The following is a 23,872-nucleotide window of genomic DNA, read 5'->3' as shown; positions in this document are numbered from 1 at the left end:
TCACACGATAAGACTCTCCAGCCTTTAACCAGGTGGCCTTGAGCAGGTCCCAGCCTCTCTGCAGACAGGCACGCAGCCACCCTGGCCCTCTGCTCTGTCCCAAGGGAGATGGACCCTCCAGGATTCTCTTTCACCACAACGCCTGTCAGGTCATCTTATCCTCGAGGCCTGGTGGACACACTGTCACGGGTGCTGCTGATTAATCCTCTGGGGTTTTCTGGCCTAGGAGCAGCTGGAGCTTTCCCCTGGGAAGAGGGAGCTGGCAGGGAAGCTGAGGGATCCACAGTAGGCCTCAGCTTAAAGCAAGCTGCATCCTGAACCGGAGGTAGAGGTCCGGGTGTGTGGGAGAGTATGGGCAGTTGGGAGGTTGGTCTGGAGGGTAAGGAGGCTGGGGTAGCTGAGGAGCCTTTTCTTAGGGAGGAGCGTTTTCATTGTTTCTAGTTCCCACCTGGTGGGAAACTTCATGAGGGCCAAACTTTCTTATCTATCTTTGAATTCCCAGCGCCAGAAGAGGCCTGGCACATGGTGTGTACTCAGCAATATACACATTACATTAAAAGAGGCTATTTACAATAGCCAGGACATGGAAGCAACCTAAATGTCCATCAACAGATGAATGGATAAAGAAGATGGGGCACATATATACAATGGAATATTACTCAGCCTTAAAAAGAGACGAAATTGAGTTATTTGTAGTGAGGTGGATGGACCTAGAGTCTGTCATACAGAGTGAAGTAAGTCAGAAAGAGAAAAACAAATACCGTATACTAATAAATATACATGGAATCTAGAAAAATGGTACTGATGAACCTAGTGGTAGGGAAGGAATAAAGATGCAGACGTTGAGAACGGACTTGAGGACACGGTGGGGAAGGGGAGCCTGGGATGAAGTGAGAGAGTGGCATGGACATATATACACTACCAAATGTAAAATGGATGGCTAGTGGGAAGCTGCTGCATAGCACAGGGAGATCAGCTACGTGCTTTGTGACCACCTAGAGGGGTGGGGTAGGGAGGGTGGGAGGGAGACACAAGAGGGAGGGGATATGGGGATATGTATACATGTGGCTGATTCACTTTGTTGTACAGCAGAAACTAACACAATATTGTAAAGCAGTTATACTCCAGTAAAGATGTGAAAAAAAGCAAAGAGGCAAAGAATGAATGAATGAAGCTAAAGATGCTTCAATGCCCATCTCTTCCTCCCCTGACTCTCATAAAGGGCACATCTGGATGCCCGCCCCTCTGCGCGTCCCGGAGAAGCCAGCCTAGCGGCAGCGTTTGGATGGTGGTTCTGAAGAGCAGCGTTCGGAGGATGTTAATCGTGTTCTGTGACAAATAAGCCACGATAATGGAGCCCCTGCTGTGTTCCCTGCTGGGGGCTCAGCTCCCACCCAGAACCCAGTGGGCACCCAATAAAGAATCAAAGATCCAATGGGCTTGGGAAATACGAGCTTAAAGAAAGTTCAAATGGATCTTTCCTGTAGGACTTCTCAGAGTCTGTAAGGTCCAATGTTCACCTTGAGTCACCCACAATGATCTTAAGTCCCAGATTCTCTGGTGCCTCACTGCCCTGTAGCACCCCGGCTACCAGCCCCATCCCTCTCAGACAGGACAGCTCAGCCTCAGAGATCAGGCAGGTGCCCCCCTGGCCCTGCAATGGCACCAAGAAGCCACTGAGGGGACCCAGGGCTGGGACGACATGCAGGTGGCTCCTGCCCCAAGGAAGACACTTGCCTCCGCTGGGACCCGAGGTGATGCTGGACAGTGGCACTGGGGAGGGATACGGGCCAGTGCCCTGTCTTCCTGGGGCTGAGCAGGTGGGTGGGACAAGCACCCCCCCACCTCCACTGCCCTGGGGGATGGTGGTGACGAAGGGGCTGGAGGTGTGAAGCCCCCTCCTTCCTCTGCTCTCATTCCACAGCCCTCCTGGCACGTACACATTCAACAAATGTTTGTCAAACACCTACTAGATTCCAGGCACTGATCTGTCACCAGGGATCCTCTTGCGAAGAAGACAAAGCTTCCTGAATCCACAGCCAGCAGGGGGCGTGTGCCAGCAGGAACCAGGTGTCAGCCCACTGGATGCTCTCCATCCGCCCCTCGCCAGGCTCCAGCCACCCTGCCCCGCTGGCTGACCTGATGGAAGCATCCATGGGCTCCATGGTCCCCTGGGTTTCGTTCAGTCAGTGGAAGGTGCCGGCAGGAGACTGGAGGACAGGAAGATCGGGCATCTATCCCAACGCCTGCATCCCTCCATCAAAGGCCCTGGCTCCTATCAGGGGACCTTCACGTTTCCCCACAGCTCCTACCTCAGGGCTCCATTCACTGCTTCCTCTCTCTGCCCTTTCCGGCCCGGGGGTGATATCGGCTCCCCGCTGTTGCTAGCCTTGAGATGCCTCACCATTCCTTGTTAGTTTCTCCAACCCCATCCGCACTTTTATTTATTTATTTATTTTTAAGATTTATTTATTATTTATTTATTTATTTTGTTTATTTGTGGCTGTGTCGTGTCTTAGTTGGCACGTGGGATCTTTGTTGTGGTGTACGGGCTTCTCTCTACTTGTGGCGTGAGGGTTTTTCTCTTCTGTTGTTGTGACGAGCAGGCTCCAGGGTGCCTGGGCAGCACACAGTCTCTCTAGCTGAGGCACACGGGCTCTCTAGTTGAGGCTCGAGGGCTCACTAGTTGTGGCACGCAGGCTTAGTTGCCCCGAGACATGTGGCATCTTAGTTCCCTGAGCAGGGATCGAACCCGCATCCCCTGCATTGAAAGGCGGATTCTTTACCACTGGACAACCAGGGAAGTCCCCGCACGTTTATTAAATATTCCTCAATTACCCCTTGGGCTTGACATCCATTCCCTTCCCAGACCCTGACCTATGACACACATTTGTTTGAATGTAACCGAGACCCCAAATAATGGTGCATGAATAAGAGAGAAATTTATTCTCCTCTAACCTCAGAGTCCAGGCTGGTGTGGCAGCTTTGCTCTGTGAAGTCATCTGCTCATTCTATTTCTCAGTTCCTCCAACTCTAGGGTGTGCCCTCACCCGCAAGGCATGGGTTCAGTTGTGTTCCCCTCTCCAAATTCCCCCATACCTCCGAATGTAACCGTATTTGGACATAGGGCCATTGCAGATGTAATTAGTTAAGATGAAGTCATTAGGGTGGGCCCTAATCCAGTATGCTTTGTATCTTTATAAAAAGCTGAAATTTCGACACAGAGAAACATGCATAAAAGGAAGGTAGCCACCTACTAGCTAAGCAGAAGGGCCTGAAACAGATCCTTCCCTCACAGCCCTCAGAAGGAACCAACCCTGCTGACCCCTTAATTTCAGACTTCTAGCCTCCAGACCTGGGAGAGAATATATTTCTGTTGTTTAAGTGACCCAGATGGTGGCTCCAGGAAACTAATACAGCCTTCAATGGCTCCTACACCACACCCACATTCCAGACGGAGAAACGGAAGAGGCAAGCTTGCCTTTATCTTTAAGCACCCAACCTGGAATTTGCATACCTCTCTTCTGACCAAGCTCAGAAATCAGCCTGTGGTTTCCCCACCACCACCCCCGACCCCGGCTGCCTGGGAGACCAGGAAATGTCCTGTGCACACGGAAAATGCCTCTTACCATGGAAGAAAGGGAGAATAGATATTGGGGGCATATGCAGATTCCTGGCACCGAATACCACAAATGTTTTCAGATGCCAGTAGCAGGAAACCCTGCCTAAGGTAAACAGTTAGGAAATTCATCATCTCACAGGACTTGACTTCAAGTCCGGAGGCAGGGGGAGCGCAGGGGAGGTGCCCCAAGATTCGGTTCTGTCCTCTGCTGTTTCCATGGCTCTGCCCTACGTAGGCTGTTGGCTTCCTCCTTGGGCTGGAAAGTCAGATGGCTGGTGGTGTCAGTCAGAGTCAAACCAGAAAACAGGAATCTCAAGTATTTGACATGGAGGGAATTGGTTACTCAGGTGAGGGAAGTGCTAAGAAGACAGCAGGGCTTAGAGCTTAGCCATGGTTCCTTCCAGGATTGGGGACGGAGGGATGAGATGAGCTGGGGTCGCTCAGCAGAAGCTGGGCCCTATCCAGGCCAGTTCCATGGGAGCCATGGAGGAGGTGCAGGGAAGAGATAACCTGGTTTCTCTCTTCCTCCTGCACTCCCATCTCCACCAGTGCGTCCCATTGGCTGAACCCAGCTGGAAACCAGCTGTCATGGGTGCCTGGGTAACCCAGCCTACAGGAGTCAGTCCCCCCATTCCTGGGCCCAATGGGGATGCAGTGAAGAATTATCCTAAGGCTGGAGCTTCCCTGGGAGGGGAAGAGAGGGCAGAGATGAGACCTATGACCTCTGCGGAGCAGGTGCCCCAGAGTGACAGGGGCCTTTGAAGGGTTTGTAACAAGAGAACAACACAGGAATTCCCTGGCCATCCAGTGGTTAGGACTTGGCGCTTTCACTGCCAGGGTCCGGGTTTGATCCCTGGTCATGGACCTAAGATCCCACAAGCCTCGTGGTGCAGTCAAAAACCCCCCAAGAGAACAACATGATCCAAAATGTTTTCAGACTCTATCTCTGACTGCTGAGTGGAAAATAGTTTAAAGAGGAGCAAGAATACCATCGGGGAGACTAGCTGGGATTCTACAGAGATTGTCCAGGTAACCAGCGTGAGGGCTGTGGAGAAGCAAGTGGGTTGAGGACAAGGTTGGTGCTCAAGAAGGACGAAGCCTGGGGCTTCCCTGGTGGCGCAGTGGTTGAGCGTCCGCCTGCCGATGCAGGGGACATGGGTTCGTGCCCCGGTCTGGGAAGATTCCACATGCCGCAGAGCGGCTGGGCCCGTGAGCCTTGGCCGCTGAGCCTGTGCGTCTGGAGACTGTGCTCTGCAATGGGAGAGGCCACAACAGTGAGAGGCCCGCGTACTGCAAAAAAAAAAAAAAAAAGAAAGAAAGAAAGACGAAGCCTGGAGCTGACAGGGGAACCACGGGGACGGGCACAGTCATGGCAGGCCGACCCAATTCTGTGTCCCAGATACACAGTCACTACAGGGGGCCTGCACACAGCAGGCACTCCCTCAGTGCCCCTTGTGTGCATATACACACATACACTCAGCTGTGCTATACCCACTATGGCTTGTCCTCAAGTGGCTGCCAGACCTGCCCTTCATATGGAAGAGTGCATACAAGAAACAGACAACTCCATTAAAAGAGACTTAAATGATTAGGGTTTTCTCAGCTAACCAGAAGGCAGGGGTGGGGGTGGGGAGGTGGGACAGTTGCCGATTGGTTAGCTCAGAGGCGCAGTGATGCCACCGGGGACCCAGGCTCTTGCCATCTTCCTGCTCTGCCAGCCTCAGCGAGTTGGCCTCTCTTCCTGGGCTGCCTCCTTCGTTGTCCAAGGAGCAGATCTGGAGACGAGGATTTGCATGCAGGTAGTTTATTTTGGAGGTGATCCCAAGAAGCCCATGTAGGGGAGCAGGGAAGTGAGACAGGGAAGGTAAGGAAGCCAACACGGGCTATGTTAGTGGACAACTGGGGCCCAAGCCACTAGGAACTCTGGGAGTCGAGGCCTCAGGGTTATCCCATCTACGTGTGAGAAGGCTCCGTGGGTGTCTTCCCACGCACATTCCTGGGGACACCTGGTGTGCACAGGTTAGGATCACTCACACGCACATCTCTATCGTGCTCGGGGCATGGTGTGCGAGCACATGCTTGGAATGTGCACCTTGGCTCCCCCATGTACACACCCCTGAGCATACACACAGCAGAGCACAACCATGCATGATTCACATACACACTGGAGAGCACACATTCCTCTGCATTAAAATAAACAACATCTCTTAGTCTGCTTAGGCTGCTGTAACAAAATGCCATAGACTCGGTGGCTTAAACAACAGACATTTATTTCTTCCAGTTCTGGAGGCTGGAAGTCCAAGATCAAGGTGCTGGTAGATCCCCTGTCCTGGTTTGCAGATGGCCATCTTCTCATCGTACCCTCACACGGCAGAGAGCAGAGAGCAAGGAAGCAAGCTCTCATGTCTCTTCTTACAAGGGCACCAATCCCATTCATGAGAGCCCCACTCTCTCGACCTATTACCGCTCAAAGGCTCCACCTTTTATATCATCACATTAGGGGTTAGGTTTCAACATATGAATTTAGGGAGACACAAACATCCAATCCATAACAATCTCTCTCACTGCTTCATACTCTGGCCTTTGGCTTGGGCCTAGCAACGGCTAGGGAATTAAACATTTCTGACAAGAACCCCACTCTGAGTAGCCCCTAAAGTGGAATCGCTGGCAGAAGTTGCAGCGCAGGAGGAGCAAAGTCTGGGAGCCAGGGCAGCCCTGCCCTGAGTCACATTGGAACTCTCCAGCCCAGGAGGTAATCTCTCAAGTTACCAGCAGGGGGTGCCAGAGAGCCATGACCCTCTCTTCAGGTTTTTTCCTAGTAGGTTGCCTGGTTTGTATAAGGGTGTGTTTGTCTCTGGGTGTGTTTGAGGGAGAGGACAGGTCTCAGAGTTTCCTCATGGAAGTTTAGCTGAGTGTGATGAATGTGCTCACCACCAATTCTAGGCGCAGCCTCACTCAGGCTCCAATGTTCAGACACAGCATTGGTGCTCAGTTCATGTCAGATGAATGGATAAGTAAACGGATGGATGCATGGATGGATACATGGATGGATGCATGCATGGATGAATTATTGGGTGAATGAAGAGAGATAAGATGACCCACGAGAAAAAAGGTAAAAAGAGAAGAATTGGGAAGAAGGGTGGATAGCAAGACAGATCAGGGTAGAATCGGGGGCGGGGGGGGGGGAAGAGAAATGCAAGGAAGGTGTGTGGCAGGGTGGGGCCAATGGGAGGTGAGTGAAGGGGGCAGGGCTAAATCTCCCAGCCTCGAGGCCTGGGCCTGATGTGTCTCTTTTTCCAGATGCTGCCCATTGCTGCCACTGCAATTCTCTGCATCTTTCTAGGCCAGTTGGGACTGGTGCCTTCCTAAGGAAGGCCTCCCTGAGCCCACGGTTGGGATCAGTCCCTTTTGCCTTTATGCTGCCATGTCTGGGGGCTTCTGCTGGGACCCCTCTGGTCTGTCTGGCTAACATATGGGTAGCAGAGTCGGATGGACCCAGGTTTGGTTTGAATTCAAGCTCAACCACTGTTGTGTGACCTTGACCAATATATCTGACCTCTCTGCACCTGGGTTTCCTCAGCTGGGGTAATACCAGTAGCTCCCTTACAGGGATTTTTTTTGATAATTTGAGCAGGTAGGACACTTAGCATGGGGCTTGGCCCTTAGGGAGCACTGAAGAGAGGGTGACAATTATTGCCTTTGCATTCCAGAGAGTCCCAACCTCAAAGGGTCTGTTCTATCATCAAGTTGTTGACCTTGATTTGGGGTTCAGGAGACGGTGTCATCAAAATGAATAGCGAACACCACTGGTCAATGTGTGTAAGCTCCCTGAAAACACTTATCTCTGCGTAAATCTTTTTCTGACACGTAAAAGGATATTTATTTCAGTGTTGCTTGAAATAACCAAACATAATTGAAAACAACCTAATTGTATATCGAGAAGAGAGCGGATGAATTGTGGCATATTTGTAGAAAGCAGCACTAAAGATTGAAAATTATGGAACTCGAGTTCCATGTATTGATATGGCTAGATCTCAAAAGCATTTCATTGAGTAAAAAGGCAAATTACAAAATAATGCATTCAGTATAATACCATAATATACATAGCATTTGAAAACAGGCAAATCAGTAATATTCGGGATAGCAACGTATGGGAACGGGATAAACATGATAACAAAGATCATCAGTGATCCGGACGGTGACACCCTCCAAGCAGGGAGGGAGTAGGGTTGGCCAGGGCTTCAGGTGGCTTCAACTGTATCTGTAAGCTGGACTTATCTTTTAGTTCCTTGAATATGGTTTGAGACCAAGACCATCTCTGCTTTTTTTTTTTTTTTTAATTAATTAATTAATTAATTAATTTGTTTATTTATTTTTGGCTGTGTTGGGTCTTCGTTTCTGTACGAGGGCTTTCTCTAGTTGCAGCGATCAGGGGCCACTCTTCATCGCGGTGCGCGGGCCTCTCACTGTCTCGGCCTTCTCTTGCTGCGGAGCACAGGCTCCAGATGCACAGGCTCAGTAGCTGTGGCGCACGGGCTTAGTTGCTCCGCGGCATGTGGGATCTTCTCAGACCAGGGCTCGAACCCGTGTCCCCTGCATTGGCAGGCAGATCCTCAACCACTGCACCACCAGGGAACCCCCGTCTCTGCTTTGATCTCCACAACAAATACATTGAAGAAACTGAGCTCATGGAGGCAGGTAAAGGGGCCCCACTTACCCAGCCTCTGAGAGGCAGAGCTGGGAACTGAACCCAGGTCCCCTGACCCCAACTGTCCTCCCTGCACATGCAGGCTGCTCCATGTTTACTGAACAGATGGCAGTGGTCTCAGGGACAAAGGAGGTGCTGAGGAGCTTGGGCAGAGCCGCTGAGCTCTGCAGGCTGGGCAAGCAAAGTGGGCTCTGGCCCACTGGACTCAGGACTCAGCCTAGGTCTGGTAGTGGTCTGGGCCCAGGCCAAGCCCAGGGGAGGTTTTCTGCCTTCCGGCCTGTTTCCTGGTGCTCTCCCAGTGGGTCAGAGGTTAGGGCTGGAGCTAGTCTTGGGCAGGGTCTATAGCAGGAAGTGCAGGCCTGTAAGCCTCCAAGCTGGCTCTTCTCCTGTTCCCACAGCCGTGCTCACCTCCCACCCCAGTGCAGGCACCCCAGGGGTACAGGCAAGAGGAATGACACCCAGTGAGCTCCAGTACTGAGGAGACCCCAGGCTTCCCCACAGTGGACCCCAACCACAGACTCCAAACCCTTCAGGGACCTGGTGGTCATTCATCCTGTCCTTCCTTCTTTCATCCAGACAACTCACTAAATACAGGGGCCTGTGCTGGGTGCCAGGGAGACAGGGGAGAGGAGATAGCCCCTACCCTCCAGGGGTTCAGTGTCCGCTCGGGAGGTCAGACATGTAAATAGATAAGCACCTAACAGACATTCAATACGTATTTGGACTGAAGTAAATGAAAACCGTCTAATAAAATATCAGCACTGGAAGGGCCGCTAGAGTCTGGGCCCTGTGGCCCAGAGGAAGGCTGTGACTTGCTCAAGTCATAGAGTGGTCCAATGGCATAACTGAAGCCAGGACCTAGGACTCCAGATTCCATCCAGGGCTCTTTCTGTGACATCCCATCCCTGCTTTTTTTTTTTTAAAGTTGATAATTGTGAAATATTTCAAGCATACAGAAAAGTTTAAAGAATAGTACTATGCCCCTTGGGAACCCACCACCAAGCTTTGTCCCATCTTCCCAGTGGTGCCTGGCAACTCCCTTCCCAGCCTGAACCAGATCCTCTCCTTGACTCCTGGGACATGTTTCTTTTGTGGGCTCCATGTAAGAGCTTTTTTCAAAAAGGGGCTGTGAGGTGTTTTCTGATGCCAACCAATGCTCCAATTCTCTGACACCCACTGTTTACTCAATAATTCAATTTGTTTCTAGCACTATCTCCCTGGTATGAGCACCAGATCCCACAAGTTACAGGGCTCAGTTCCACTTCAGACACCAGTGGCTGGTGGCCAGGGGCTACCCTTGTACTTTTTTTTTTTTTTGGCCACACCATGCGGCTTGCAGGATCTTAGTTCCCTGACCAGGGATCTAACCCGGGCCCCTGGCAGTGAAAGCGCTGAGTCCTAACCACTGGACCGCCAGGGAATTCCCTACCCTTATACTTCTGAGCTAACCATCCATAAATTGGGGGTTCCCACCACCCCCTCCTCAGGTGTAATTTGCTAGAATGGCCTGCGGAACTCAGGACCTTACTCATGTTTACCAGTTTATTAGAAAGGAATCCAATGAACATGGAGATGAAGACATACATAAGGCGAGGTCTGGAAGGGTCCTGAGAACATGCGGTAAAGACTCACGGATGCCATTAATGAGAACGACAGGCCTGGAACGGGCTTCAGAGACCATTCAGTCCCACTGTCTCCTTTCCATTTGGGCAAACTGAGGCCCAGGTCATTCGGCACATTAAGAACACAGCTGGGGGACTTCCCTGGTGGCACAGTGGTTAAGAATCCGCCTGCCAATGCAGGGGAAACGGGTTCGGGCCCTGGTCCAGGGAGATCCCACATGCCGCGGAGCAACTAAGCCCGTGCGCCACAGCTACTGAGCCTGCGCTCTAAAGCCCGTGCGGCGCAGCTACTGAGCCCATGTGCCGCAACTACTGAAGCCCACGGGCCTACAGCCCGTGCTCCACAACAAGAGAAGCCACCGCAATGAGAAGCCCGCACACCGCAACGAAGAGCAGCCCCCGCTCGCTGCAACTAGAGAAAGCCCGTGCGCAGCAACAAAGACCCAACACAGCCAAAAATAAATACATAAAATAAATATATTTATTTAAAAAAGAACACAGCTGGGCCTAGAACCCAATTTCCTCATCTGTCAAATATTGAACAGCCAAGATTTATTGAGAGTTTACAACACACCAAGGGATCAACCCCATGGGGCAGGTATTCTTACTATCCCAGCTTCCAGATGAGGCAGTTGAGGCTCAGATAAGGGAGGTAACTTCCCCAAAGGTCCTATGTCTGGTAGAACGTGCACAAAGCAGAGTCTCAGTGCTGAGTTCCTCTCTGGGAAGACAAAGGCTCTACCTCACAATGTTATTGAAAGGATCTAGTCATCAAAAGCATATTTACAGGAAGGGAAACATTGTCACCAGCTGCTCCACGTCTTAGCGGTGGTGGCAGGAGGGAAAGCCCCCTCACGTGGAAGGTGACCTTCCCCACCCCACCCCAGGTGAGAATAAAGGGAGCAACTTTGTACGGTCAACCAGGAACCGGAAATGTCGACTTTGACGTCAGCAGTCCGAGGAGGGGGAGCCCTGCGGGAGTGAGTGCCTCAGAAGAGGACGGGGTGGAGAGGAGCTAAGATGGAGAAGGGCTTCCCGAGAGCTTCATGGTGGGCGGCCCGGGCCCGAGGACAAAGGAGGAGAGGAGACGTGAAGAACCGCGCGGTGGCCGTTTATTCTATGTCGGGCTGTTTTCTGTCCTATGCTGAGTGTTTTCAACCTCTGGCAGCCTGCGCCTCAGTCAAGTCTATCGTAGGTGGTTTGGGGCACAGATGAGGAGGCAATAGTGATCACCGTGGCGGAGGAAGGGTGCAGCTTTGCTGAGAGATGATGGCAGTCACGGAAGAGGGGGCTGAGAATTGGTCCAGAAGCAGAGATTCAGAGTGAAGGGTGACGAGAGACCATAACAGCCCCCTGGGTGCCTCAGAAATAGTGAGGAAGGCTCTGAACTTCCCATGGTACATGGAACGGAGCTTTGAGCTATTTTATTTGATTATTAAAGGAAAAGGTAACCCCAGAAACCTGGAGGGCTGTGGGGTCCACCTGTTATATGCGGAAAACCCTTAGCGCAGTGTCTCCACTCAGGAATTGCTTAATAAATGGCAACTGCAGTGATGGCCCTGGAGGTAGCAGGTGCAATGTTTAGTGGGTAGACCTGAGCCAGATTGCTTGGGTTCATGTCTTGGCCATGTTCTTTTAGGTGAGTTAGTTCACCTCCACCCTTCAGTTTCTTATCTAAAAAATGGAGATGCTATTAACATCTACCTTGTAAGGTTGTAATGGGAAGTAAATGAGCAAATACGTATAAAGCACTCAGCACAGTGTAGTAGTAGTAGTCAGGGTTCTCCAGAGAAACAGAATCAATAGGAAATATACGTATATATATATATGTATTTCTTAGTCATATATGTGTGTGTGTGTGTGTGTCTTTGTGTTTGGGCTGCTATTACAAAAATACCATAGACTGGGTGGCTTAAATAACATTTATTTTTCACAGTTATGGAGGCTGGGAAGTACAAGGTCAAGGCACCAGCAGACTCAGTGTCTAGTGAGAGCTCACTTCCTGGGTCAGAGATGCCTGTCTTTTCACTGCATTCCCAAATGGCACAAGGGGCAAGGATGCCCTCTGGGGTCTCTTTTATAAGGGCACTAGTCCCATGTATGAAGGCTTTCCTCTCAGTGGCCTAATCACCTCCCAAAGACCCCCACCTCTAAATCCCATCACGGTGGGGATTAGGTTTCAACATACGAATTTGGGGGGGGACACAAACTTTTATATATACACATACACACACATACATATAGCAGCATATATAGTACAATGTTATGTAATACTATATACTATAGTATATGTTGTGTATATATGTACATACGCTATTTTTTTTATATTCATATATACATACATATATTTATTTATTATTAGGTATTGGCTCATGCAGTTATGCAAGGCTGAGAAGTCACATGATCCCCTGTCTGCAAGCTGGAGATCCAGAAATCTGGTGGTAATAGTTCAAAGGCCTAAGAACTAGATAGCTAATGGTGTAGATTCCAGCCTAAGTCTGACGATCTGAGGACCAGGAGTACCGAGGCCAGAAGATGAATGTCCCAGTTCAACTAGTCAGTCAGAGAATGAATTCAGCCTTCCTCTGCCTTTCTGTTCTCTTCAGGCCCTCAACAGATTAGATGGTGCCCATCCACAAGCAGAGGCCGGTCTGCTACTTTACTCAGTCCACCAATCCACATGCTAATCTTGTCCAGAAACACCCTCACAGACACACCCAGAGGTAATGTTTAACCAGGTATTTGGGCATCCCATGGCCCAGTCTAGTCGATGCATAAAATTATACACAGCGGGGCTTCCCTGGTGGCGCAGTGGTTAAGAGTCCACCTGCCGATTCAGGGGACGCGGGTTCGCGCCCTGGTCCGGGAGGGTCCCGCATGCCGCAGAGCAGAGCGGCTAGGCCCGTGGGCCATGGCTGCTGGGCCTGCGTGTCCGGAGCATGTGCTCCGCGGCGGGAGGGGACGCGACAGTGAGAAGCCCGCATACTGCAAAAAAAAAAGAAAAAAAAAGTTATAAAATTACACACAGCAGCTGGGACCCAGGAAGCATTCATTACATGTGGATCTTTATTATTGTGGTTTTATGGGTGAGGAAACAGAGGTTCAAAAAGGTTAAATCTGGATAAACAACAAGGTCCTACTGTATAGCACAGGGAACTATATTCAGTATCCTGTAATAAACCATAATGGAAAAGAATATAGAAAAAAATAATGTATATATGTATAACTAAATCACTTGCTGTACAGCAGAAATTAACACAACATTGTAAATCACCTATACTTCAATTTCTTAAAAAAAGGTTAAGTCATTTGGCCATAGTGACATGGCTTCAGCCATGTGCTGGTGACCTGGGGGCTCAAAAAAGAAAAAACCCAACCCAAAAAACCCCTGATTTGTTGCATTTGCTAATTCCTGTGGTATAAATGTTCCTGCCATGGTTGATTTCAACCTACCGATGATTTAACAAGGAGTTCCCCAGATTCTAGAATATTTCAGAATTGGCTTTTGTGAGCCAGTATGAGCTGAATCCCACGTACCACTACAGCACACTGTGCCTGAAACATGGGGGAATTTAGCTATTATTAGCTAATAACATTAGCTATTTTTTTCATGTAATTTATTATTTATTTATTTATTTATTGGCTGTGTTGAGTCTTTGTCGCCGTGCACGGGCTTTCTCTAGTTGTGGCGAGCGGGGGTTACTCTTTGTTGCGGTGCACGGGCTTCTCATTGCAGTGGCTCCTCTTGCTGCGGAGCACAGGCTCTAGGCACGCAGGCTTCAGTAGTTGTGGCTCATGGGCTCTAGAGCGCAGGCTCAGTAGTTGTGGTGCACGGGCCTAGCTGCTCCATGGCATGTGGGATCTTCCCGGACCAGAGCTCAAACCCGTGTGCCCTGCACTGGCAGGCGGATTCTCAACCACTGCGCCACCAGGGAAGCCTCAACATTAGCTATTATTGCAAGTCTGTTGAGCCAGCAATGTTCGCTGGGCACCTTCCTTACCCCCATTTTACAGAAAGGGAGATTGAGGTTCGGACAAGTTCAATACGTACCTGAGGTCACAGCACAAACCAGTTACTTGCTGTCCTGCTTCCTGAGTCCTCTCTCAGCAAGGGTGTATGTATAAGGATGTATAAGCCTACACATGACCATCATCCGCAGCCCCCTTAGAGGGAATTTCCCAGGCCCCATAACGATGAGAGTCCTGTCCCCGCCCAGGTTGGCTGCTCTACCTCAAAAGCGCCGAGGTGGCTTGGCAAGAGGGCAGTTCTTGCTGGCTGGGGCTACTGCCAAGCCACACCTGCCTCAGCGCTCCTGAACTCAGACGTGTCCTGGCTTGCTCCTGCCATACAGGGGTTTAGGGAAGTGTTGTTTTGGCAGCTGGTGAGCAGAGCCCATATCCTTGAGGGTGTTAGGGGATGAGGGTGTGTGACTCACTGTGCTTGGGTGGATGGAAGGCTGCAGCCAGGGGAGGGCCAGAACCCAGCCCAGGAGAGATTTTCAGCCCTGCAGGCAGGTTGGCCCCAAGCCAGATAAGGGCTCAGGTGAGTCACACTGCCAAGAGGCTGGGACAGATGTCCTCCAGGCAGGGTGGGACAATGACAATAGAGTCATGGCTCTTGGCTCTAGCTGTCTCCCCAGACTGCGATGGACTCACAAGTATGGCTGCTGAGTTGCTGGGTTTGCTCCTGGTCTGTGATGCTTCCAAGTGCCATGTGGCTGAAAGAATAAGGGAACACTCCTCCCACCATCTCAAGGCCAGGGGCAAGACGTGGGGGGGCAACTGCTGTGTGGCAGGAGAGGATTTAATGAGCAGCCTATGCACTAATGGGGCAGGTCCTATGGTCTCTGGAGAAGGGGGCTGTTCCCTCCATTCTTGGGGAGCCCAGGGGAATGAGATGCCCTTGAACTCTTTAAACCTGGGGTGGGGAAAGGACCCCTGTTGGTCTTGGTGGAGCACAGGAGGAGAGAGGGATGTGGGTAGGACTGCAGGGAGGGGCAGTCAGGTGAGAGGGGACAAAGCGGGAGGGGCAAGGGCTGATGGAAAGCCCATGATTTGCAGTTGGTTTGTCAATGCAGCTAAGGAGCCAAGGTTGGAGGCGGCCCAGATGGGGCAAGGGTGGGGGCCGCTGTGGCTGGAGACCGTGCGGGGAGGGGCACCCCACCGACAGAACATCTGTCCTGCAGTGCTAGGGAGGGAGAGGCAGCTGGCCTTGGCTGGGGGGTGGAGGATGGGGGCTGGACCCCTCCCAAAACCTCTCAGTTCATAGGGTCACTTACTGAGTCCTCACTGAATGAGTGGGTGACCCACCCTCTTCCTCACTTAGTGCTTAAGCCCGTAGGCTCTGGAGCCAAAACATCGGGTTTTAATTCTGGCTGCTGGATGAGCTTGGGTAAGTCTCTTGCTCTCTCTGAGCTTCAGCGACTTCATCTTGAAAGCAAAATACCTACCTCCTAGGGATGCTGCAAGGATTAAATGAGAGGGTGAATGTGGGGCCCTGGCACTGACAATGTCAGGTTCTTTGGCACATAATAGGTGCTCTACCAGGTCAGTCTCTCAGGGGTGGGTCTGGGCAGGAGGTGGGGTAGGCAGCTCCCCATCACCCTCCCTCCTGTGTCCCTGGGCTTGGAGTCAGCTGGACCCCGGCCGGCAGGCCTGAGAACCCAGGACCTAAGGCCAGAACCACACCTCCCCTCACGGGAGAAGGGGACTTTTAGTCTCCTTGACCCCATTCTGGCCTCCCAGACTCTCCTGGCTCGGAAGGCCTCTGTGGCCCCCACAGGACCTCAGGATCCCCTGGAGTTGGGGATGCCGGAGAGAGACATTCCTGATCTTATGGAACATAGCCTGGCTTTCTGGGAAGATGGAAGAATAGCACATTCCTCCTGAAATAATTGTCCTGGAGCTATTTCCAGAGGCTCTTAATGCCCAGGCCAGAAATGGCCAGTGATCTCGGCGCCTGGGTACCTTCAGGACAAACGGCGCAGAGGTCCAGCCCTCTCACTGGCCGCCTGCCTTCCTGCCCGGCCCCCGGTCCAGAACAGAAGCAGGCCTGGCTGAGGCCCCACAAGGGAACGGTTGCCACTGCTTCCCTGGCCCACTGAGTTTCCCTACACCCCTCTTCCTCCTTCCCCGGGGTCCCTCTGAGCCCTCCTCTTGGCTCCCTGTTTCAGCGGCTGTAACCACCCCACCCCAGGGCAAAAGGCCCTTCAGGGCTGGGGAATGTCCAGTGGAGGTTTCCGTGTGTATGTGCTTTGTGATCTTGCAGCTGATCATTAGGAAACATCAGATAAACCCAAATTGGAGAACATTCTCCAAAACAATTTGCCTGTGCTCTTCAAAGCTATCAATGTCATAAGAGACAAAGACTGAGGAACTTCCAGGTTGAAGGAGACCAAAGAGACCTGAAAACTAAAGGCAAGCCCGATTGTGAATTGGCTCCTGGATTGGATATACAGCTGCCATGGAGAACATCGGAGGGAATAATCATCAGTAAATTGTGGACTGTGTACTAGCTAACAGTGCTGTATCAGTGTTAACTATCCTGTATTTGATAAGTGGATATGTAAAAAAATGTCCTTGTTCTCCCAGCTTGTAGGAGATACACGCTGAAGTATTCAAGAGTAAAGGCTGCCATTGTCTGCAACTTATTCTCAAAATAATAATAATGTGTGTGTGTGGTGATAAATGTGGCAAAATATTAATAATTAGTAGATTCGAATGAAGAGTATATGGGAGTTCATTATCTTGTAAGTTTTCAGTAAGTTTGAAAATTTTTCGAAATAGAAAGTAAAAGTGTATTTTCAATACTTGCGGGAAGGAAATGATGGAGGGCAAATACGATGCAATCTCAAAGGGGGATCTTGTTCATTCATTCAACGGATATGTCCAAGATGCTCCTTATGGACCAGGACCCAGTGGGGTGGGGGGCACAGGAGTTCTGAAAGGAATCCTCAAGCTCTAGCCCACCACCCAGTAGGGACCCAACACGGGGTTGCTGACTGCGTGAGGACCAGGCAAGAAGGGAGGAAAGACAGTGCTGTTATGTTATGGGTCACTCAAAGGGACAGCACTTTAGGGAGACTTGATAAATGTTTGCTGACCCAACGAGAAAAGAAAATTGATGCTGACCACAGCCAACGAGAGTTATATCAGGCCCGGCACGGAACTTCCTGACTCTCAGCATAATTAAACACTAGAAAAACAACAGGGAACACTGGAAAAAGTCCACCCTAGCCTCACTTTAAAAATAGGGCCCATCTGTCATGGAGAGCTTAACGTGGTACTTGCCCTGAGGCAGGGGCCTGACCAGGATGACCCCTGGAGGCCTCTCCCAGCTCTAGGATTCCATGATTGTATGACAGGGCCAGCAGTCTGGAGTAGCAGCCTGAGGGTGTTCCCCAGCCAAGAGCAAGAGGATGGCTAAGTCATCTACCTCCTGAAGGTAGAGTTAGAGTGGGAGAGGGCGCTTAGGGCAGGTGGGACCAGGCAACCAGGAAGGGAAGGGAAGGGGGGCCTTGGGGACCAGCCCTCAGCCACCTCCCGTATTTCTGGAGGAGGATATGGGGTGGGGCGGTGGACGGGGATGGGAGAGGAAGAGGCGAGATTCTGGACATTCCACACGATTCAGACCCAATAGACAAGGGCAGCTGAAGGGCCCTGGGCTGGGAGAGGGGCAAGCAGCTGTTTTCCGGGTGGGACAGGCTCAAATACTGCTCCGTTCTCACTAGGCAGAAGTGGAAAATTAGCATCAAGCTGGCGGTAGTGGGGGAGAGAAATCAGAACCTTCCTTCTGGTAAGGGGGACTACTGGGGACCTGAGGGACAATGGGAACGGGGGTGGGGCTCCACTGCCCAGGCAGGCCCAGGGATAGGAGGCGGGGTTAAATGGACTGGAGCCTGGGCAAGCCCTAGTCCCTGTGAGGTGCCCACTTTTAGACCAGGAGGAGTAGGAATCCCAAAGCCCACTTCTCTTGTGGGGTGGATGAGGAGCTGCCTACACTCAGAGAGGATGAAGACCAAATATCCTGGAAGGTTCTGTCTCACAAGCCCAGCCCCGTTAGTAGACTTAGAGAACCACCTTGCCCCCGCTCCCTCAACTTGGGGTTCATAGAGTCGAGATCATCTCAGTTACAGGGTTAACAAGCACCCCTCTCCATCTGGTTTTCCCCATCAGTGCCCCCATCCAGGCAGACAAGACAACAGGTGTGGTGAGAATTCTTCCTCAGTAGACTGAAGTTGGGGGTGGGCAAAGTCACCCTGACAATGTGGCATTGTCTCTTAAGGGTCATCAGACACGCTCAAGACAGTACCTTGGCCCCCACCACTTACAAGCTGTGTTATCTGAGGCAAGTCACGTCATCTCTCTGAGCCTCAGTTTCCCCACCTGTCAAATAGGAATAGAATAGTGATTACCTCCTAGATTTGTAGTGAGACTTACAATGTAAGGCACAAGCAAAGGGCTGGGCAAAGAGAGAGGGCATGTATCGCATCGCTTCCAAGACATATTTTTTAGTATGAGGGTGCATTGAGCAGTGGATGGTTAGCTATTTGATATTACCTCCAAAGAATGTGTGTCTCAGTACCTGGAATTTCACCATTAGAGATTCAGTCCTTTGCCTTTATGGTCTCCTAGTGTCCCTGTTTAAAAGGTAAATGGGGGCTTCCTGGGTGGCGCAGTTGTTGAGAGTCCACCTGCCGATGCAGGGGACATGGGTTCGTGCCCTGGTCCAGGAAGATCCCACATGCTGTGGAGCGGCTGGGCCTGTGAGCCATGGCCGCTGAGCCTGCGCGTCCGGAGCCTGTGCTCCGCAACGGGAGAGGCCACAACGGTGAGAGGACCACGTACCGCAAAAAAAAAAAAAAAAAAAAAGGTAAATAGGAATTTCAGAATGTGGGCTAGAGTTAAAGGAAAACAGAGACTGCCCCACTTTTTTTAGGGGTCCTCTGGCCTCAGTTGTTCTCAGGGTCTTGCCTTCTTCCCCATCTCTTGTCCTCTGTGCTTTCTGAAGAATAGGGTGGCCGTTTTCCAGCTTGAAAATCCCTGGGCTTGGGAGGAGGATGGGAAGAGGAACACCCGGCAAGAAAACCCAGGGGGAGGTGGCAGGGAGCCAAGGAGAGGTGACCCAGCTCTCTCCTCCCCAGGCCCGGGGGACCAGCTTCCAGGTGAATTCTCAGCAGTTCCGCACCACGAAGCTTTGTCTGCCCGATTGGGACGATGCCTGGATGCCAAGGGAGCCGTTCTAACACCTGCAGCCACTTGAACCATCCCACCAATGTGTCCTTTCTGGCCCAGGCTGGGACTCCAGGCTGGTCCCACGGCCCCAGCGTGACCGGGGCTAACAACCTCAAGTGCTCTCGTACCTGAGTGGCTCAGAGGCAAGCAGCAGCCCTTCAGAGCAGTCCGACAACCCCGGCTCCCCCAGACTTCCAGTGAGGAGAATCTGCATGGGCCAGCCCTACAACTCCAGGTGTGTGGAGACAAGCCACTTGGTGAAGTGCCCCAGGGTGGCCAGAAAGCCCACTTGTCGTGGCAGTCTCCACTGCCTGCTCTGTACAGATCGTCCCTCGGGTCCCTCTGGCCCCACCTCTCTGGACCAACTCATCAGAGACATCAACTACCTTGCCAGATCCACCAATGCCTTCTACACCAACCGCCCTAAGTCATCCCTGAGCCTGCCGAGCTTGCAGTCAGCTACCTGGAACGCGCCGCCAACTCCATCCACCTGGACCACGTGGACCACTCCTTCCCCCCCAGGTACTCCAACCCCAGCACCAGACTGGCTGCCTCTGACAACTCCTGCGCCAGCACCTGCATGGCACCGTCCTCCAGGGCTGTCCATGCTTTGCAGTACGTGGATGACTCCACCAACCCGAGCTGCCCTCACGGGCCTCCTAGCCGGAACCTCACTCCCATGCTGCCACAGAAGCCGGGGATAAAGTTGCCTGAGCTCCCTCTGTTCGGCAATGGGATCTTTTCCTTAGGTCATCTGCCCAAGTTCTGGGAAGCAATCCTCTTGGACTGGAGAGCTCCCGAGCCCATCTCTAAGCCCTGTAGCTGGTGGTGACATTGACACCAACCGTGAAGTGGGCACATGTCCATCAGGCTGCAGTTGTGGACAATAAATTGTCTGTGGCAAAATGTACCTTCCAAGCCTCCACTGGGGGTGGTGGTGGGGACAGCCATTTAGATGGGGGGTTAGACACTTGAGGACCTACAGGGCCGGGCAGGTAAAGGTGAATGGGTGAAGGGGGCTGGGTGGTAGTAGGGAGTGGTGGAGACTGTGGCTGAGTGGAGAGGGGATACCTCGTCTAAACCCAGCTCTCAAATGGGCGGTTGCCTTTTCAAGAGAAGCCAGGAATCTGATTTTCTATGTGTTAGCAACGAATTTAAAAATATCATGGTGTTTGAGGGCTGAACAAAGGTACTTGCAACCTGAATGTGAGGCCCACAGATCTGAGTTTGGAATCTCTGATTTACACCTTGAATGAATCACTGGGGAGCTTCTCAGCCTCCCTTAGCCTCTGCTGAGGCTGTTCATTCTCAATCCCTATTCATATTCTTCTTTTTTTTTTTTTGCGGTACGTGGGCCTCTCACTGTTGTGGCCTCTCCCATTGCAGAGCACAGGCTCCGGACGCACAGGCTCAGTGGCCATGGCTCACGGGCCTAGCCGCTCCGTGTCATGCGGGATCTTCCTGGACCGGGGCACGAACCCGTGTCCCCTGCATTGGCAGGTGGACTCTCAACCACTGCACCACCAGGGAAGCCCTCACCTCCACTTTTATTCCATCTCTGAGGACTGGGGAGATCCTCCCTGGGTCCAAAGCTCAGCAGTGCAGCACACTCTTTATTCTGTCTCTTGCATCCATTCCCTCCCTAGGGAGAAGACTTTGGCCTTTGTCTGGTGGGTGCTCAGGCCCCTAGTGACCCATTGCCCAGGCGAACATTCACAGGAATACAGCTCGTTGGGGTCCATTTTGGCCCAGCTCAAGAGATAGTTCAAGAGTGTCCTGTTTCCTAAACACTCTCTCTGGCCACTCAAGGCATCCCCTTCTTGCTCTAGGCACATATTTGCATTCGAGTCAACCTTGACTCTCCTGGAGAGGCCTACTTTCAAAACAGTCCAATTTCCCCTAATCAGAGAATCAGTCCCTTGACCAGGACACTGCTCTCGGGGTCTCCCCTATCTAGCCCAGTTCTGGCTCACAAGAGGAGCTCAGTTATTACACTGATGTTGATTACAAACTCTCGTGCCCAATAGGTGTTCAGTAACCTTAACTATTATTACCTTAAGAATAATCACAAGGTTTCCCTGGTGGTGCAGTGGTTAAGAATCCGCCTGCCGATTCAGGGGACACAGGTTCGAGCCCTGGTCTGGGAAGATCCCACATGCCGCGGAGCAACTAAGCCTGTGCACCACAACTACTGAGTCTGCTCTATAGAGCCCGTGAGCCATAACTACTGAGCCCGTGTGCCACAACTACTGAAGCCCACGTGCCTAGAGTCCGTGCTCTGAAAGAAGAGAAGCCACCTCAATGAGAAGCCCACGCACTGCAACTAAGAGTAGCCTCCACTCGCCGCAACTAGAGACAGCCCGTGCACAGCAACAAAGACCCAACGCAGCCAAAAATAAATACGTAAATACATTTATTAAAAAAAAAAGAAGAATCACAGTATCACACACACAATGAATATTCAATAACTAATAATGTTAATCATGACAGCCAACATTTATTAAGCTCTTAAATATACTCCAGGCATTGTTTTAAGTGCTTTGTGTGTATTAACTCAATCATCTCATCAATCCTTTAAGAAAGGATCGTCCCTATTGTATAGATGAGGAAACTGAGGCACAGAGCAGTCAGGAACAAATGATTATGATGAAGATGGTTACAGTTATAGAACACAGTGGCTCTCCAAAAGAACTGTTTGAGGGAATTCCCTGGTGGTCCAGTGGTTAGGACTCGGCACTCTTACAGCCAGGGCCGGAGTTCGATCCCTGGTCGGGGAACTAAGATCCCTCAAACCCCGCAACATAGCCAAAAAAAAAACAAAAAAAAAGAGGTTGACATTTTCATTATAGAGTACTATGTGCAGAGCAGGCACTCAGTAATAATAATTATCTTCATGATTACAACATCTTGCACATAGTAGGTGCTCAGTGAATGATAGATGTCAGTGCAGAGCTCTGTACATAGCGAGTGCTCAAGTTTGAAGACTGAGGATTAGATTGTACCCAAAAGGGACAGGATCCCTGCGCTGCCCTAACTCTTACTCAGGGTAGAAACTCACTACTCATGATTCTCTCCCACTGGTCACTCAGCCCAAGTCCAGAGAAGATTCTTAGTTAGAGAAGGCCCTCTGCTCTGTGTGGCCAGGCAGAGGTCACAGGAAGTCCCCCATGTCCACTGTTCAAGCCATGCATCTGCAGGGTCCATGTAAACAGGAAGCAGCACACCGGCTGCAGAACAATGCCAGAGGCTGCTGTGCTGTCCATCTTGTGTACAGAAGCAGCTTACGTGTCCCTGCTGCTGAGGGTGGCTGGGGAAAGTCCTTCACGCCTGCAGACGTATGTCACTGTTATTGAGCACCCACACTGTGTGTCAGGCATGCTGCCAAGGCCTAAAACATAGGCTCACAGCCCTCTGCTCCTTGCGAGGCTAGGTTTTAGTACCCATTTTACAGAGGGGGAAACTGAGGCAGCTGGTAAATAGCAGAGCTGGAATTCTACCCCAGGGCTCTGCCCCTCAGCCAGTGCCCTTTCTATCCAAAGTGCAGTTTCTTTCTCAGTATTTATTTATTTATTTATTTATTTATTTATTTTTTTGCTGTACGCGGGCCTCTCACTGCTGTGGCCTCTCCCGTTGCGGAGCACAGGTTCCGGACACACAGGCTCCGCGGCCATGGCTCGCGGGCCCAGCCGCTCCGCGGCATGTGGGATCCTCCGGGATCGGGGCACGAACCCGTGTCCCCTGCATCGGCAGGCGGACTCTCAACCACTGCGCCACCAGGGAGGCCCTCTCAGTATTTATTGAACAGATTCCAAGAGAAAGAGGGGTAAACCTTGGCCTCCAAAATATGCAGAAATTTAGACAAAGCAAGGATGGTATTTAACCCTGGAGGTTCGGGCTGCCCCCAACACCAGTGTTCTGATCAGGGCAGCATTAACCTCAAATCCGTTCTTCCCAGGAAATAATAAACAAAAGGAGAAATTCCCTCAAAGCCCACCTGTGGTCTCAATTACCCAATCCACTGCTCCCTGCAGCCTTTGGTAACACTGAGTATAGGTGCATGATATTAGAAGTCCTTTTGTATATTTAAAACAATCTGGGGGGACTTCCCTGGTGGCTCAGTGGTTAAGAATCTGCCTGCCAATGCAGGGGACATGGATTCGAGCCCTGGTCCGGGAAGATCCCACATGCCGTGGAGCAACTAAGCCCGTGCGCCACAACTACTGAGCCTGCGCTCTAGATCCCAAGAGCCACAACTACTGAAGCTGCACGCCTAGGGCCCGTGCTCTGCAACAAGAGAAGCCACCACAATGAGAAGTCCGTGCACTGCAACAAAGAGTAGCCCCTGCTTGCGGCAACTAGAGAAAGACCGTGCACGGCAATGAAGACCCAGCGTGGCCAAAAATAAATAAATAAATTTATTTTAAAAAAAACAATCTGATATGGCCCTTTTCAGTTAATCTGATATCATGATTCTATGATTCTAGGAAATAAACACAGCTTTTTGTGTTACCAAGGTGTGTGTTGCCGAGACACACTCATCCTATTCCTGACCTTCACCATACCCTAAACTTTCCTCATCTCTGAATCTAACCTCCTAAGCCTTAGCCCACCCCACACCCATTCCTGAGGCCCACTTTATCTCTTCTGCCAGCACGTGACTGGTGCTGCTTGCTCTACAGAGGAAAC

General features: G+C 51.3%; 1 pseudogene; it reads left to right on the top strand.

Moving 5' to 3' along the window:
- Positions 1–19,168: 19,168 nt before the first annotated feature.
- Positions 19,169–20,018, top strand: LOC132502558 (uncharacterized; annotated as a pseudogene).
- The last annotated feature ends 3,854 nt before the right edge of the window (positions 20,019–23,872 follow it).

The sequence above is a fragment of the Mesoplodon densirostris genome, chromosome 2 (assembly GCF_025265405.1).
Source record: "Mesoplodon densirostris isolate mMesDen1 chromosome 2, mMesDen1 primary haplotype, whole genome shotgun sequence".
Lineage (NCBI taxonomy): Eukaryota > Metazoa > Chordata > Mammalia > Artiodactyla > Ziphiidae > Mesoplodon > Mesoplodon densirostris.
This window is presented reverse-complemented; position numbering and strand designations above follow the sequence as displayed.